The sequence below is a fragment of the Mesoplodon mirus genome (genome assembly GCF_964341445.2).
Source record: "Mesoplodon mirus genome assembly, chromosome: 7".
In the NCBI taxonomy this organism is placed as follows: Eukaryota; Metazoa; Chordata; class Mammalia; order Artiodactyla; family Ziphiidae; genus Mesoplodon; species Mesoplodon mirus.
In genome coordinates this window covers 83,134,387-83,148,337 of record NC_138983.1, presented here as the reverse complement: position 1 = coordinate 83,148,337, position 13,951 = coordinate 83,134,387, and the positions used below count along the sequence as shown (strand labels likewise).

The window sequence follows — 13,951 nt, the reverse complement described above, 5'->3', positions numbered from 1 at the left end:
GTTTTGTTTTAAGGAGTTGACTCATGTGACTGTGAGGCAGGCAAGTCCGGGCAGGACTCTGGGCTGGAGACACAGGGAAGAGCTGATGTCCCAAGGCCACTGGAGGAACAGTTCCCTCTTTCTAGGGAACCTCATTTTTCTCTCCAGTCCTTCAACTGATGGACGAGGCCCACCCACGCCGCGGCATTGACAGTCTCCTTTACGCAAAGTGGACCAATTTCAGTGTTAATCTCTTCTGAAAAATACCTTCCTGGCCACATCTGGAATAATGTTTGTGGTTGCCGGGGCCCCACGCAGTGTGCACATGAGATTAACCATCCCCGTGGCGATGATGACACTTTATTTTCTCCCTTGAACATTGTCCCTACTATTCCAATTAAAATGGCAGTGCCATGAGGGCAGGGCATTTTCTTTTTTGCCAGTACTGAGCGTCCGCGGTCTGGTGCCTAGCATAGGCTAAATACACGGCATTTTTGTGAACAGAAGCCGGGATTCCAGCTGTCATATTTAATGAGGAATTATAGTCTTCTTATTGGGGGGAAGGGGGGGGTGTCACGGTACGTCAAGGGCGGGAGTCGAACCCGCCACCCCAGGCCCCGAGGGGTCTCCTCGGGTCCCCACTTCGGGCCGGTGGGTGTGGCTGGGGGCAGCCGAAGACGTGCGTGCGTGCGTGCGTGCGTGAGAGCGGGCGTGTCCACAGGGTGGGCCGCGCGCGCCGCGAGTGGTTCGGCCCGGTCCCCGGCTCATTGTGCTCGCCTCACGCAGGCCCGAGTTCGCAGCAGCGCTGGAGGCCCGGGGCCTGTGACCACAAAGAGGGAGCCGGGGGCCGGACGGGAGCGCGGCGGCGGTGGCTGAGGCCCAGGCCAGGCCCCTTCCCCTCACTGCCCGCCTGCCTGTTTGCCCCGCCCCCGCCGGCGGCGCCGCGCCCCTCCCCCAACCGGCAGACTAGCACGGTGCGGGGGCGGCGCGCGAAGACATGGGGGAGAAGCTGGAGCTGAGGCTGGAATCGCTCGTGGGGGCCGAGCCCGCCGTCTGCCCGTGGCCGCTGCCGGTCTACGTAAGTGCCACCGGTCCCCTCCTTCCGGACCCCCGCCCCTCTTCCCCCACGGCGCGCGCTGAGCCCACCGAGAAACGGAGCGACTCGAGTCGCCAGACCTTCTTTGGAGCCCCCCTTCCCGCCCCGCCGTGGTTCTCCGCGGCCTTTTCCAGCCCCCGCGCGCAGGGTGGGCAGAGGGGAGCCGGCGCCGGCCGGGGGCGCAGACTCGGCCGCGGGGACCCCGGGCTTCTGAGGGGCGCCCGAGCCGGTCTGCGGTTGGCTCTGCAGGGCTGGGGACCCCGGTCTCCCCGGGCCTGGACTGCCGGCGGGCTTGCCCTTCTGTACTTTAGGATTTGACATGTAGGGTTTCTTTTGCCTGGTAGTTTATTCTTAGCGCTTTCAACGTGCTTAGGTTTTTTTTTTTTTTTTTTTTTTGAGGGCACCCTTTCCTCCCTCTCTCCAGTTTTTTGTGTTTCTGTTTTGTTTTGTTTTAGTTAGGCATTTTGTCCCTCTGATCTTAAGTGGGTGGGCTGGCAGGACACTTGGAGAGGAGGCGTGCTGTCCCCTGATCTTGCGTGGCCTTTGGAAAATGACACGCCAAAGGGAAATTTACACACAAGTCCGGTGATTCCAGAAATGCAGGGTGTCCGGCCAGGTGGGCGCCCGGCCCCTCGTCCCCTGTGGCTGCGTGGTGCGCGTGTACCTTGTCTCCGGGTTTACGCTTGGGCCCCGCAGCCCACCTTCCGGAGGGAAAGCGCAGCGGGCGGCTTGGGCCGGCGCCTTTGGGGCGCCCTTTCGTGCGCTCAGCTTGCGGGGGACCGGCCTCCAGGCGACCCGGCGGGGAAGCCCGCGCGACCCGCGCGTGTGTGTCAGTTTTGTGGAAAGTGTGTCGCGGCCGGGGTCGGGACGCTGGGACCGCCTGGAGCCGATGTTGACTCCGAGCCCCGGTTCTCCGCAGTTATCTGAGGTCCGAGGGTTTCCAGCCCTCCACTGCGCACTGGCGCTTTCTATTTTTGCCCTTCCTGTGCCTGGAGGCGCGGCTGAGCCTGGGCTCTGGCTTTTCCGGTTGGGTAACTCCAGGCGGCCCGGGTGGGCGGCCTGAGCAGCAGTGGGCCGGGCGGGGAGACATGCCAGGGGAGGGAAACTGAAAGTGGGGAGAACCTTCAGAACTCCAGCTGATCCACTTGCCTCGCCTCCCCGCCCCTCTTACTGCACTTGTCATGCCGGGGATGGCTGGCCGGCGCATTTTTCAAAATGTAATAACTTGTGTGTCCTTAGTAGCCGTGAAGCATAGTTCACTTGTAGTGCACAGTTGTAGGAGTTTTGATCGCCATCAGGCGGCAGAGCAATCCTGTCATCCCATTTGCTGCCCTTTGGCGCCAGGGTGCCTCTAGCCTCTTGGCCACTAATCTCCTCTCCGTCCGAAGGTTTTGGCTTTTCCAGAAAGTCAGATAAACGGAACAACAGCATGTAGCTTTTTGATTCTGGCTGCTTTGGCTCAGCAAAACCTATGCGAGATTCCTCCCGGGTTTGTTTTTTTTGCTGTTGTTTTAAATATTTATTTAGGTAGTTATTTACTTGGTTGTGCTGGGTCTTGTTGCGGCACATGGGATCTTCATTGCCGCGTGCAGTATGTTTTAGTTGCGGCGTGGGGGATCTAGTTCCCTGAGCAGGGATGGACCCCGGGCCCCTTGCATTGGGAGTGTGGAGTCTTAGCCACTGGACCACCAGGGAAGTCCGTCATCCCTGTTGTTGCGGGTATGAGAAGCCACTCCTTTTTCTGGCTGTGTTGTATTCCATTTTCCGTTTGTCCATTCGCGTGCGGGTGGCAGGACTTGTGGGATGTTTCCAGTTTTGAGGGGATCAGGAATAAAGCTGCTGTAAACATCCCAGGGCAGGTTTCCATGTGAACTTGGGTTTTTACCTCACTTGAGAAAATACTCAGGAGTGGGACTGGGGTCTGTGCTAAGTGTATGTTTAACACCCCTTCTGCATCTTAGAAATTGGTATTTTTGAATATTGGAAGAGTTTAGAAATCCACTGTGACCCAGCACCCAGGCACTTGAAACGAAGTTGAAAGTTCATCTGGAGATGGTCACGTTGTCGCCGTCACTGTCTTTTCTTCGAGGCAGAGCAAGGCCACAGATGTGTAACCCTTGTAAGGAAGGCCTCGTGTGTCCAGGCCGTGGCAGGACCTGGCTTTCTAGTGATGGGCGGTTCTGCAGTGGAGAGCGTCTTTCCCTTGCTGGCCAGACCTCGCTTGGCAGGGTGCGGGGTGTGCTGCCTGCCTGGCCGGGCGCTCTTTCTGCCGGTCAGCAGCCGTTCCTGGTGTGTCTGTCCTACTACCAGGCAGGCGGTCAGGGGCCCTAGTGACGTGCTCAGCGAGCCGCAGCCTTCCTAAAGCTTTGCGGGTAATGTCTGCTACCCTCCCATTTCCCTGCTGAGGAATTTTGCTTTCTCATGGGAAGTGAGGGGCCAGTACTTTATAAGAGTTCATATTTTGTGATGACTCGATGCTGAATACATTAAGAAAATGGGCTCCTTCCAGAAGCTTAACTTGTCAGAAGGTCAGATTTCGCATGTGACTGCACGTTTGAAATGAGTGAGCTTGTTTGTTCATGGATTCATTCATTCTGCAAGCACCTCCTGGATATTTACAGTGAGTGTTCCAGGGGGCGCAGAGGACAGTAGACAGTATTCTTTTTTTTTTTTTGATTTTTGAATTTTATTTTATTTTTTTATACAGCATGTTCTTATTAGTCATCAATTTTATACACATCAGTGTATACACGTCAATCCGAGTCGCCCAGTTCAGCACACCACCATCCCCACCCCCCACGGCTTTCCTCCCTTGGTGTCCATATGTTTGTTCTCTACATCCGTGTCTCAACTTCTGCCCTGCAAACTGGTTCATCTGTTTGAGACAGCTTTGTACTTCCCGCTTCCAGGGGCTCTTGTGTGGGCGCTGCGAAGCGGGGTTTTAGATGGTGCAAGGTGGAGGGTGGGCACTAGAACCGGTGCCCAGTGTCCGGGTGTGCGTGCGCTAGATGGGGCGTGCGGCCTAGGACTCCTGCCGGCTCGGTGACCCCGGCCGAGTGCTCTAAGGCTTCTAGGTCTCAGTGTTCTCATCTGTAGCATGGGCTGAACAGGACTCACTCTCTCTGGAGGTTACAAGGTCGAACTGTGTTAATGCTTGTAGACCCTACAATGTAGAACACTTAGGACAGTTTGGAGCATCGTTAATTGTTCCACAGATATTACCTGGTCTGTTGAACGACTTTGCCTGGTACACGCCAAAGCGATTAGGAAATTGGTATATCCCAGCTTTATTTCCTTTCCATTAAAACAGGGCTCAGGAAAAAAAAATCTGTTTTTCAGTAGTCGTATCATATAGTGGAAAGAGCACTGGTGTGAAGGCAGCTTAGGGTTTGAATTCCAGGGCTTATGCTGTCTGTGGCCTGGGCAGGTTACTTTTGAACTGCAATCCCCACACTTGTAAAATGACATTAATAACCACTCTTTCTGTGGGTTCTTAGAATTAATTAAGCAGGTTATGTGTGTAAAGTATCCTGGCACTTGAATGAGTTGTCAGAACCAAGGGCTGCTGGAGACGATGCTTCTGCCCTAGGTAATCTTCCCTTCTACTGGGCGGCAGGTAAACACAAGCACAGTAGTCAGTGCTCTGGAAGAAGTGAGTTCTGGTGCTATAGAGCACAGAATCTCTTTTTTCTTTAATTTAATTTTTATTTTCTGTTGGAGGATAGTTGATGTACAATATTGTGTTAGTTTCAGGTGTACAGTAAAGTGATTCCGTTATACATGTATCCATTCCTTTTCAGATTCTTTTCCCGCACAGTTTGTTCCAGGCTATGGAGTAGAGTTCCCTGTGCTGTGCAGTAGGTCCTTGTTGATGATCTATTTGATATAGAGTCGTGTGTCTATGTTAACGCCAAAGTCCTAATGTATCCCTCTCCCCCACCTTTCCCCTTTGCAGAGCACAGAATCTTGGAAGGGAAAGTTCAGGGTAGGCTTCTTGGAGGAGGTGCCATCCTTTCTAAGGATATGTAGAAGCTCCTGGGGTGGCAGGAGGGAGCAGTGTGTGTCAAAGTTTGAGAAATATAAGAAAATATGGCAAAACTAAGGTATAGGACTGGAACTCAGGGTTTGGGAAAGAAATGAGAGTTGATACTGGAAACTTAGTGGGGCCCAAGAGAAGGGGGCCTTGTTTGTCCTGTCAGAAGTTTAGATGTTTATCCTGAAGGCTGTGGGAAACCCTGAAGAACAGTGAGATGGACTTCTGGTTTAGAGACTTACTCGGACCTCCATGTGCAAGGCACTTGATTGGGTGCAGGGTGAATTGTAATCTAAGGTTCCCACTTAAGTTATAAAAGGTTGGACTGGATTTTGCAGATCTGAGAGAGAATGGGTGGGGCCTGGTGACCAGTTAGAAAAGGGAGGGCAGCAAGCGTGGGTGACAGTTTACAGCTGCATCTTTTTGAGAGATACAGAGCACAGTAGGAAGGTATTGGGGGTGGGAAGAGGATCTTACTTCATCTTCAGTGCTTTTAGAGGGGCCTGGTAGACAGGTCTGGGCCCAAGGTTCAGATCTGTGCTTTTGCGGAGGAGAGGTGTTTGAAGGCATGGGAGAGACTTAGGTTACCCACAAGAAGATCCAAAGAATCATAGGTCTGAGGGCTTTTTAAGTGGGTATACTGAGGAAGTTTATAAGCTGAAAGAAAGCAGCCAGCAGAGAAAGGGTGTGAGGATCTAGGAGAGGAAATGATTGTTCATTTGTTTTCAAAAAGCTGAATACTTATCGTGTGCCTGGCCCTTTTCTAGGATCTGGGGTTCTCACCATGTGTTACCTCTTCTGCAAGGACAGTTCAACTCATCCCCTGGTGAAGAGAAGTCAGATTATTCTTTGCATCCCATTCAGGTGTAGGAACTGTTCTGTACCTCTGAAGGGACTTTACTTAACCAGAGTAATAAGTTAGAAATCATAAGAAATTAGAGCTGGAAGGGACCTTAAAAGCCACTGTACTTAATTTTGCCTAATATTTTACATTGAATGTAAGAAAAATTTATTGTAGAGCCCATTCTCTTCAGAATTCCTTCCCTGAACTTTCTTTATGACTTTCATCCAGTGGGTCTAGCTTGTAAATTTTGGCCTCCTCCTAAATTTGCTTCTTCATCCACATTACATTTTGCCCCGACTATGGCAGAAACTCCTGGGTGGTTTCGCGGCCCCTGGTCTCAGTTCCTCTAAGTTCATCTGCCTCCTCGGGTTGAGTGATCTTCTAACATGACAAGATATGCCTAAAATAATGCTGCTAATGGCTTGCCCACACAGAGTTAGTGCATACTAGCCGCCCAGCGTGTGCTCTGCACAGAGGCCTGTAGTCTGAACTGTGCTCGACCAAGCCTCCTGGGGCTCTTTGGCCCTGAGGAAGGGGAGCTTTTTGTGATCACTCCCTTTATCTAATTGGTCCTTCAGCTGCGGGGCGCCTTTTTCTAATCAGCGGAGGCACCCTTACTCAGCCAGTGGTAGCCCCAGGCCTCATCACCTGTGGGATACAAGCCATGCTCTCTCCCAGGCTTGCTTGGGCCAACATCTCTATTTTCATTTCTGTCTCTTCTCACACTTGGACCCCTGGTCTTTAGTCATCCCCACCTGCAGTATTTACAGTGCCCAGCAGGTGTCAGGCTTGAGTGTCTTCGCACAGGTGCTCCCTGTGCAGTTAATGCACCTCCTACTCCACCTCTGCATAGCCTCATCTTTCCAGACTGTACTTCAGGGTTATCATGAAGCCGTCACTTAGATACAACTTTTGGCCTCCATAGGCGCTTCTGTGCTTTATCTCATGTGATTGAAAATTTGAGTTTATAGATCTTCCTCCTTAATGAGGCTTTAAGGACAGGAGTCATTTTTAATCCTTAGCACAGAGCAGATGCTTTTTAACGGTGATAAAATGTATGGTTTAAATGACTCATTTTACAATAATTTTGCTTTAGCTTCTGATAGAAATAAAGTTTCCGGATGTTGTGTTCCTGCAATAAGAAATAAAGATGTGACCTTCCAGTTGTGTAAAGCCCATCAATGCTGTGTAAGTGCGTCAGGTGCGCTAAGGAACGTGGAGCCAAGTGGGCTAGTTGTGAGAGAGAGAGACTTAACTATGTTAACAAAGGTAAGCCTTCATTGTGTCCTGCCAACATTTGACAGTTGCTTTTGGGCAAACTAAAGCAATAAAATTTTAAACTGTTCCTCCCCATTAAAGGGATTGAATATTTGGCCACTTTGGTGCACCTGTGTCTTGTGAATTGTCCAATTGGAGATGGAGGTTTAGAAAGTGAGTTTCAGTCTTGTTTAAGTCTCTTCCCATCAGACTGGTCTCGTGATTTCCTACACACCATGTTACTTCCTGTCTACCTTGCCTTGGTGGTGTTCATGCCTGGATTGTCTCCTGTACCTGCTCAAACCTTGGTCCATTCTCATTTGTACCATGGAAGTTTGTCATGCCGGATACTGTCAGAACTAATTTTACTTAAGTTTGTGTTAAGGTGCAAAGCACACGTTTTGTATATTATCTGTTTTTTGTGTTTGTTTATATTTTTATGGTTTCTCTTCAAGAAATATTATGAGTAGGGAAATAACAAGATGTAAAGAGCAAAAAAGTCATCATTCTCTTTTAAATTGTTAGAACATCTACCTGCAATCATAATGCACTGTGGTATGTGTTAAAATAGGAAATATGTGTCATGTCCCGTAGGAGCAGGAAAGTCAGTGGTGTTAGTGAGGGTGTGTCATGGAAGTAATCACTAAGCAGGTGACTGCTGGTTGGGGTCCTGAAACATTAGTGTGTGTTCCCTGTGTCCAGTAGTGGTCTGGAGAGGTCAGGAAGCGTGCCTTTCAATTTGAGGGAACAGAGGGTTTGAGGTCCTCTCTGTTCTATTGCTCTAGTATAGTATACTGCATAGCAGCTCATAAAATACTGTGTTTATAGTTGATATTTAAATCGCTGATTGATCATCAAGATTGGGATGTATCATTGGAAATGAAAATAGGAAGAGTCTTATGCTTTTTAGGTTTTTCCTTTTTTTCCGATGTCTCAGAAGGCTCTTTGATGGGGGACTTTTTATTCTCCCATACAATTCCATGAATACTTATACCCTGGCACTTATTTTAATGGCATTTTCAATTTATAAATGTCTCTGAAACACATACTGTAAACTATTTGAGGGTAATGACCATGGCCGTTGATGGCACATCTTAAATGTGCATCGTGTTAATGTTTGAGTGTCAGGTGGTCTACCATCAGTGCTTCCTTCTTTCACCCAGTTTTCTTCCTCATTTCCTTCTCCAAGTTTGTCTCATTTTTCTACTCTCCCTTTTGCTTCTCTATTCTTGCTTTCTCTTTCCCATTGCATGTGTCATTCTTCTTCTTCTTCTTCTTCTTCTCCTTCTGACTTCATTATTATGGCCAACCAAAACCTTTTCCAGGATTGTCTCTATCTTCCTTTCCTCTTCATTGCCATCCACAAACTCTTAGAGAATATTCTTGCTTGACTCCCTTACTTCCTAGCATACCCATGTACTTCCTGATCACTTTAGAACATTGAAAAGGGTTGGAATTTTTAAAAATAGGTAATTATAATCAGTCTTCTTTCACCTCTGGCATAAGACTCTTCTTCCTCAATCTGACCATTCTTAAATCTAGAAGTACTCCAGCTCATTGGTCTCTCTTACCCCCATGTTTAGGCCAAAGAACTTGTGAAACCTTAGCCCTGTTTAATACTTGAATTTATCAAAACATAAGAGGGCTAATTCTGCCTAAGGGCACCAAAGAAGAATAAAGATGCCACAAATAAATGTTTAGTCCAGATTTATAATGGACTCTTAAGTGCCTAGTTGAGTGCTAACCGTTAACTCACTTGAACACCAGGGAGGTCATGACACAAACTAACATGTTAATTGTAAAGACACTTCACTTCACCATTCCTCAATGTAGCTGATAAACTGCATCCAGTTAGCTTAAATAACATGAATGATGAATTTCCCTGTGTATATAAATTGGGAGTTTCTAAAGTTTTCTTTTTCCCTTTGTACAACTACTGACTGGCACCTCGCTTGGTCAGTGCAATAGGAAATGATGACTAAGAAACACATTGTCGGGGCTTCCCTGGTGGCGCAGTGGTTGGGAGTCTGCCTGCTAATGCAGGGGACACGGGTTCGAGCCCTGGTCTGGGGGGATCCCACATGCCGCGGAGCAGCTGGGCCTAGTGAGCCATGGCCGCTGAGCCTGTGCATCCGGAGCCTGTGCTCCACAACGAGAGAGGCCGCGGCAGTGAGAGGCCCGCGCGCTGCGATGAAGAGTGGCCCCCGCTTGCCGCAGCTAGAGAAAGCCCTCGCACAGAAATGAAGACCCAACACAGCCAAAAATAAATAAATTAATTAATAAAAGAAACACATTGTCTCAATATCAGTGGACATAATGTCCTAGTAGTCTATAAAAATCTCAAAATTCTTAATCTAAAAGGTAGGTCTGCCAATCTTATATCCTTTTCCTTTGTTAATATAAGTATCCAATCTATGAAGGTCTCAGTTTCCTTACTTAGAATAGGAGGTGGATAGATTTGCTAATATCTAGGGACGTTTCCAATTTTAATATTCCCTAGTTATAAGGGCTGAGCCAAATACAATGGCTCCCTTAATCATTAACCTCGCTCATGATGAAAGTTATCAGCAAGTTCTACTTGTAAGAGATCAAACATTCATATCCATGTATATTGTAGCACATTGACTTTTACAGAACTCCAAGTAACACAACGTAGTTACATTCATAGACTTAAGGTCACTGTGGTATACTTTACAATTTTTCTTTTCCCTAGGAAGGAAATGTAGATCCCTAGGAAGGGATTTCTTTCTCTGCCTTTCAGTAATGTAAGCCTTTTATTATCTCTTGGATCCTAAAAATGGGTAGGGTTTTGGCAGGTGGAGCTTGGGACAGACATTCCAGGTGACAGGGACAACAGGAGAAAGGGCAGAAGGAAGAATGGATTTTCAGAAAGACTTGATATCTTACACGATGAGAGCAGCGTTTCACAATCTCTGTCCTGCAGAACACTGGTTTTAGATGATGTTAATGTAGTTACAAGACAGAAGCATTTGGGAAGAACTGTACTCTACATCCCGACATGAAATTCAAGTTTCACTTTGTTTCATTACATACTCTGAAAAGTTTTGGAGGAAGGAATTGATTTATTTTTGTTTAATTCAGTCTTACTCACAGTTACTTGACAAACCTATATTCAGCTGATGGGACTGTATTTTGTGAAAGGCCAATCGGAGAAATGGTGAGATGGAGCTTAGGATATTTCTTTGTTGGGACAGGCATGTGATTATTCTTCTTATAATTCTTTACTGTTTGTCGTAACAATTGTTACTTTGCAGGAGTCAGTTTTTTTTTTTTACATCTTTATTGGAGTATAATTGCTTTACAGTGTTGTGTTAGTTTCTGCTGTGTAACAAAGTGAATCAGCTATATGCATACATATATCCCCAGGATTCAGTTTTAAGCCCTCTGTTTTTATCTGAGTTATTGGGACTCTTAGAAAGCTCAACAATCCTGGAGTCTTCATCTCTGATGTAGTTTCCAGAAGCTCCTGGCACTTACCACTATTTCCTCTTGATTCTTTTCCTCCGACTTCAGACTTCTTACGATTATGAGCTGATGGTTTTCTCAGCCTCTAGTGTCAAAACCAGCTACCTCACTCATCTTCATTGTCTCAGTTACAAGGTGCAATATTTCCCATGTTTATATGTGTCAAAATAGAAGTCAGGGATTGATACATAGCATATGCGTAATAAAAATTGTATTTCTTTTTTTTCTTTGTTCGAAGGTATCCAAACACTGGCCAAGTTCTTAAATTGAAAGTAGAGTGATCTAACTTATTCAGCTCATCCAACCATCAATATTGAATATTTGTCTTTTTTCTTACACATATTTCTTGTATTCCAATTGTGACATTCTAGAGCACAGTGAGTACATTTATAACTTATTACTGCATTACTACCTTGGCTATTCCTTGACCAAAATTTATTTCACACAACTGACAGCCTAATTAACCTACTAGAGTTTTTTTTAATGTACGCATATATTAAAAAAACTCTAGTAGGTTAACTGCATTGCTAATAACTGAGTTTTTACATCTCTATGCACCCATGTATCCAACACCAGATCAAGATATTATAAAATATTTCTAACACCCTACACGGTTCTCTGTTACTTCTTTCTGTTCCATACTCTCCCAGGGCAACACCTAAGCTGACCTCTATCACCATATATGACATACGTGGAAACACACAGTGTGTATTCTTTGGTATCTGGCCTCTGGTTACATATCATTATATCAGTAGTTTATTCTTTTATTGTGTTTTCCTGATTTTTTTAAACCTAGACATTCATACAGTGTCAAAGTACCACTGAGTTCTTCATATTATTATGCTGACCTCCATCTTCAGGGGCTTTCTACAGTCTTCCGTGTGTCTTTGCACCTACTTTCTCTTCCATCTAATTATGTTTCATTTAACCAACCTCAGCCAGCCTTCCCCCATATTCCCCAACACGTAGCAGTCCTGTGTTCAGCCAGTTTTGTCCCCTATTCCAGAAGCCCTTTGTGCCATTCCTGACACTGTGCCTGTTCCCTGCCCGGAAGGCCTGTTCCCTACCCTCTATATACTTGTTCAAGACTCAGTTTAAATGCTACCTGTTCTGAGAAGTCTTCTCAGAAGAAGCCAGTACTTTTTGGAATCCTTCTTTAATGAAATCCCATAGCAAGTGTAATCTGTCCTCCCTGATCTGGTAATTAATTATCCATTGTTCCTATCATATAGTGTTTGTTTTCCTTGTGTGCTGTTATTATTTCTTGAAGCAGATTACAGTGACTTGAACCAGGAACTGGGTCATTTTCCTCTTCATTTTAGTGCAAGTTTCTGTGATATGAAGTTAAACTCTTTTTCCCTCACTTCCCATTCACCCTCAGCAGTTGTTAAACATGAAGTACAAGTGAAACTTATTGGTTAACAGGTTTTTGTGGTCCTTGGTTCCGGTCCCTAGGTCTAAGCTGCACTTCTGTAGTGCTGATTTGACTGATTTCTTATTGTCACATAACTCAGGCATTAACTAAATCCTTACAAATTTAGATACATATAAGATAGTATTAAAAAAACCCAGTGGATATCAAAAGTTTTGGCCTGGAGGAGAGTGTTGTATGAGTCCTAGTTTGGTGGGGCTCACACTTAATGATCGAGCCTTCCAATATTCCACTGTAAGTAAGAAAGAGTTATGCAAATATATGGTTAATATTTAACAGTGTTGATAAAAAAGAGAAGAGAGAAAGGGACGACAGATACTTTGAGGGCCTTCTGGAATTCATGAACAATTATGATTGGATGGGGAAAAAAGAACCGAGGGCTAACCTCCCACAAGTGAAGTCAGGAAAGAGAGAAGGGCTCATCTGGTATGCAGGTAGAGAGGTTTGACCTACAGAATCTTAGAAAACCTCAACAATCTGAGCAGCGTTGGCAAGAGGCAAACTAAAGGGCTAACAAAAGTCTGCAAAAGTCTCACACAAAGAACTCTGGCATGGTGTTCATCATCTAGCTAATCCTAACATGCAGACATTCATGAGAGTAAAGTCAGGTCTTTACCAGAGTGGGTTTCTTATCTGGGCAACTGGGTCAAATGAAGAAAGGCAGGTGTAGGCTGCCAGAGTAATAAATAAGGAGAGGAAAAACAAAAAGAACGAGACATATCATTCATCAGTGATTTCCCCCCAGTATTCTTAGTCTCCACCTTATCTCCATCTTACTGCTAACACAGGAACTAGACCGAACAGTGAGGTAAAAGGTCTCTACAGAAACTGAGGTAATATAGAAAATAAAAAAATAAAACATAAAATTGTAAATTTTCTTCCTGGGGTAATTGAGATGATAGTTCAATAATAACGTAAGATCAGGTGAAGTCTAAAGAAATTTTAGAAAAGCTGGATAAAGTAAGAAAACATCTGTTTGCTGCCATCTGAATGTTAGAGAGACACCAAGACGTGGGCCAAGTTGTGGAGAGAAGGGAAACACATACACAAGCTTGACATTTGGTGCAGCTTTTCTCCTTTGGGCATTTGCTGATTCAAATCTTACAGCCTACGAACTGAAAAGCCAAGGAGTTCAAAAGACTCTAACCACAGAAGCCAATGGGCAACAGCTCAGGCTAAAGGCAACAACTAGTGGAATGACAAGCTAAGTGTATCTTTAGTCTCACAGGGCTGCGGGAAGCATTACATTTAAAGCCTAACAAATACAAGGGTAGTTGGGAATAGGGAGAATCCAAACTTTCACATGGTAATCCCAAAGGGCAACACCCATAGAGGAAGGACAAGACAGGAATAGACCAACCTTCACACAGACTGAAAAACGGCTTTGAATGAGCTCAAACTGAGAATGGACTAAGGTTACCAGTCCCTATAGTAACTGTCTGTCATGGGCCAAAGTAAATCTTTTCAAGAGAAAGATAACAACATCCAGAATGTGGAGGTATCTTTATAGTTTCCTAAAATAAGTTAAGCCCAGTTTTAGTATAAAAAATAATTGGACATAACCAGGAAAAAGACTAAATGATCAAAAGTTCAAAAAAAGAAAGAAAGAAAAAAGACAACATAAATAGACATAGGAGGACAAGAGTTAGCAGGCCTTGGTTAAAAAATCAACAACAACAAAACTACTATGGTTAAACAAAGAAAATAGACACATGGCAAATAAGCATATGAAAAGATGCTACACATTCCATGTCATCAGTGAATTTTGAATTAGAATGATAATGAGATACCACTACACACCTATTTAAATGGCTAAAATCCCCA

General features: G+C 45.6%; 1 long non-coding RNA gene across 1 annotated transcript in view; it reads left to right on the top strand.

Annotated features, from left to right (window-relative positions):
• The first annotated feature begins 571 nt into the window (after positions 1–571).
• Positions 572–13,951, top strand: part of LOC309808703 — an 83,337-nt gene continuing 69,957 nt past the window's right edge. Inside the window, exon 1 of the long non-coding RNA XR_014294779.1 lies at positions 572–1,057. This is a non-coding gene — a long non-coding RNA (uncharacterized lncRNA). The remainder of the gene's footprint in view (positions 1,058–13,951) is intronic.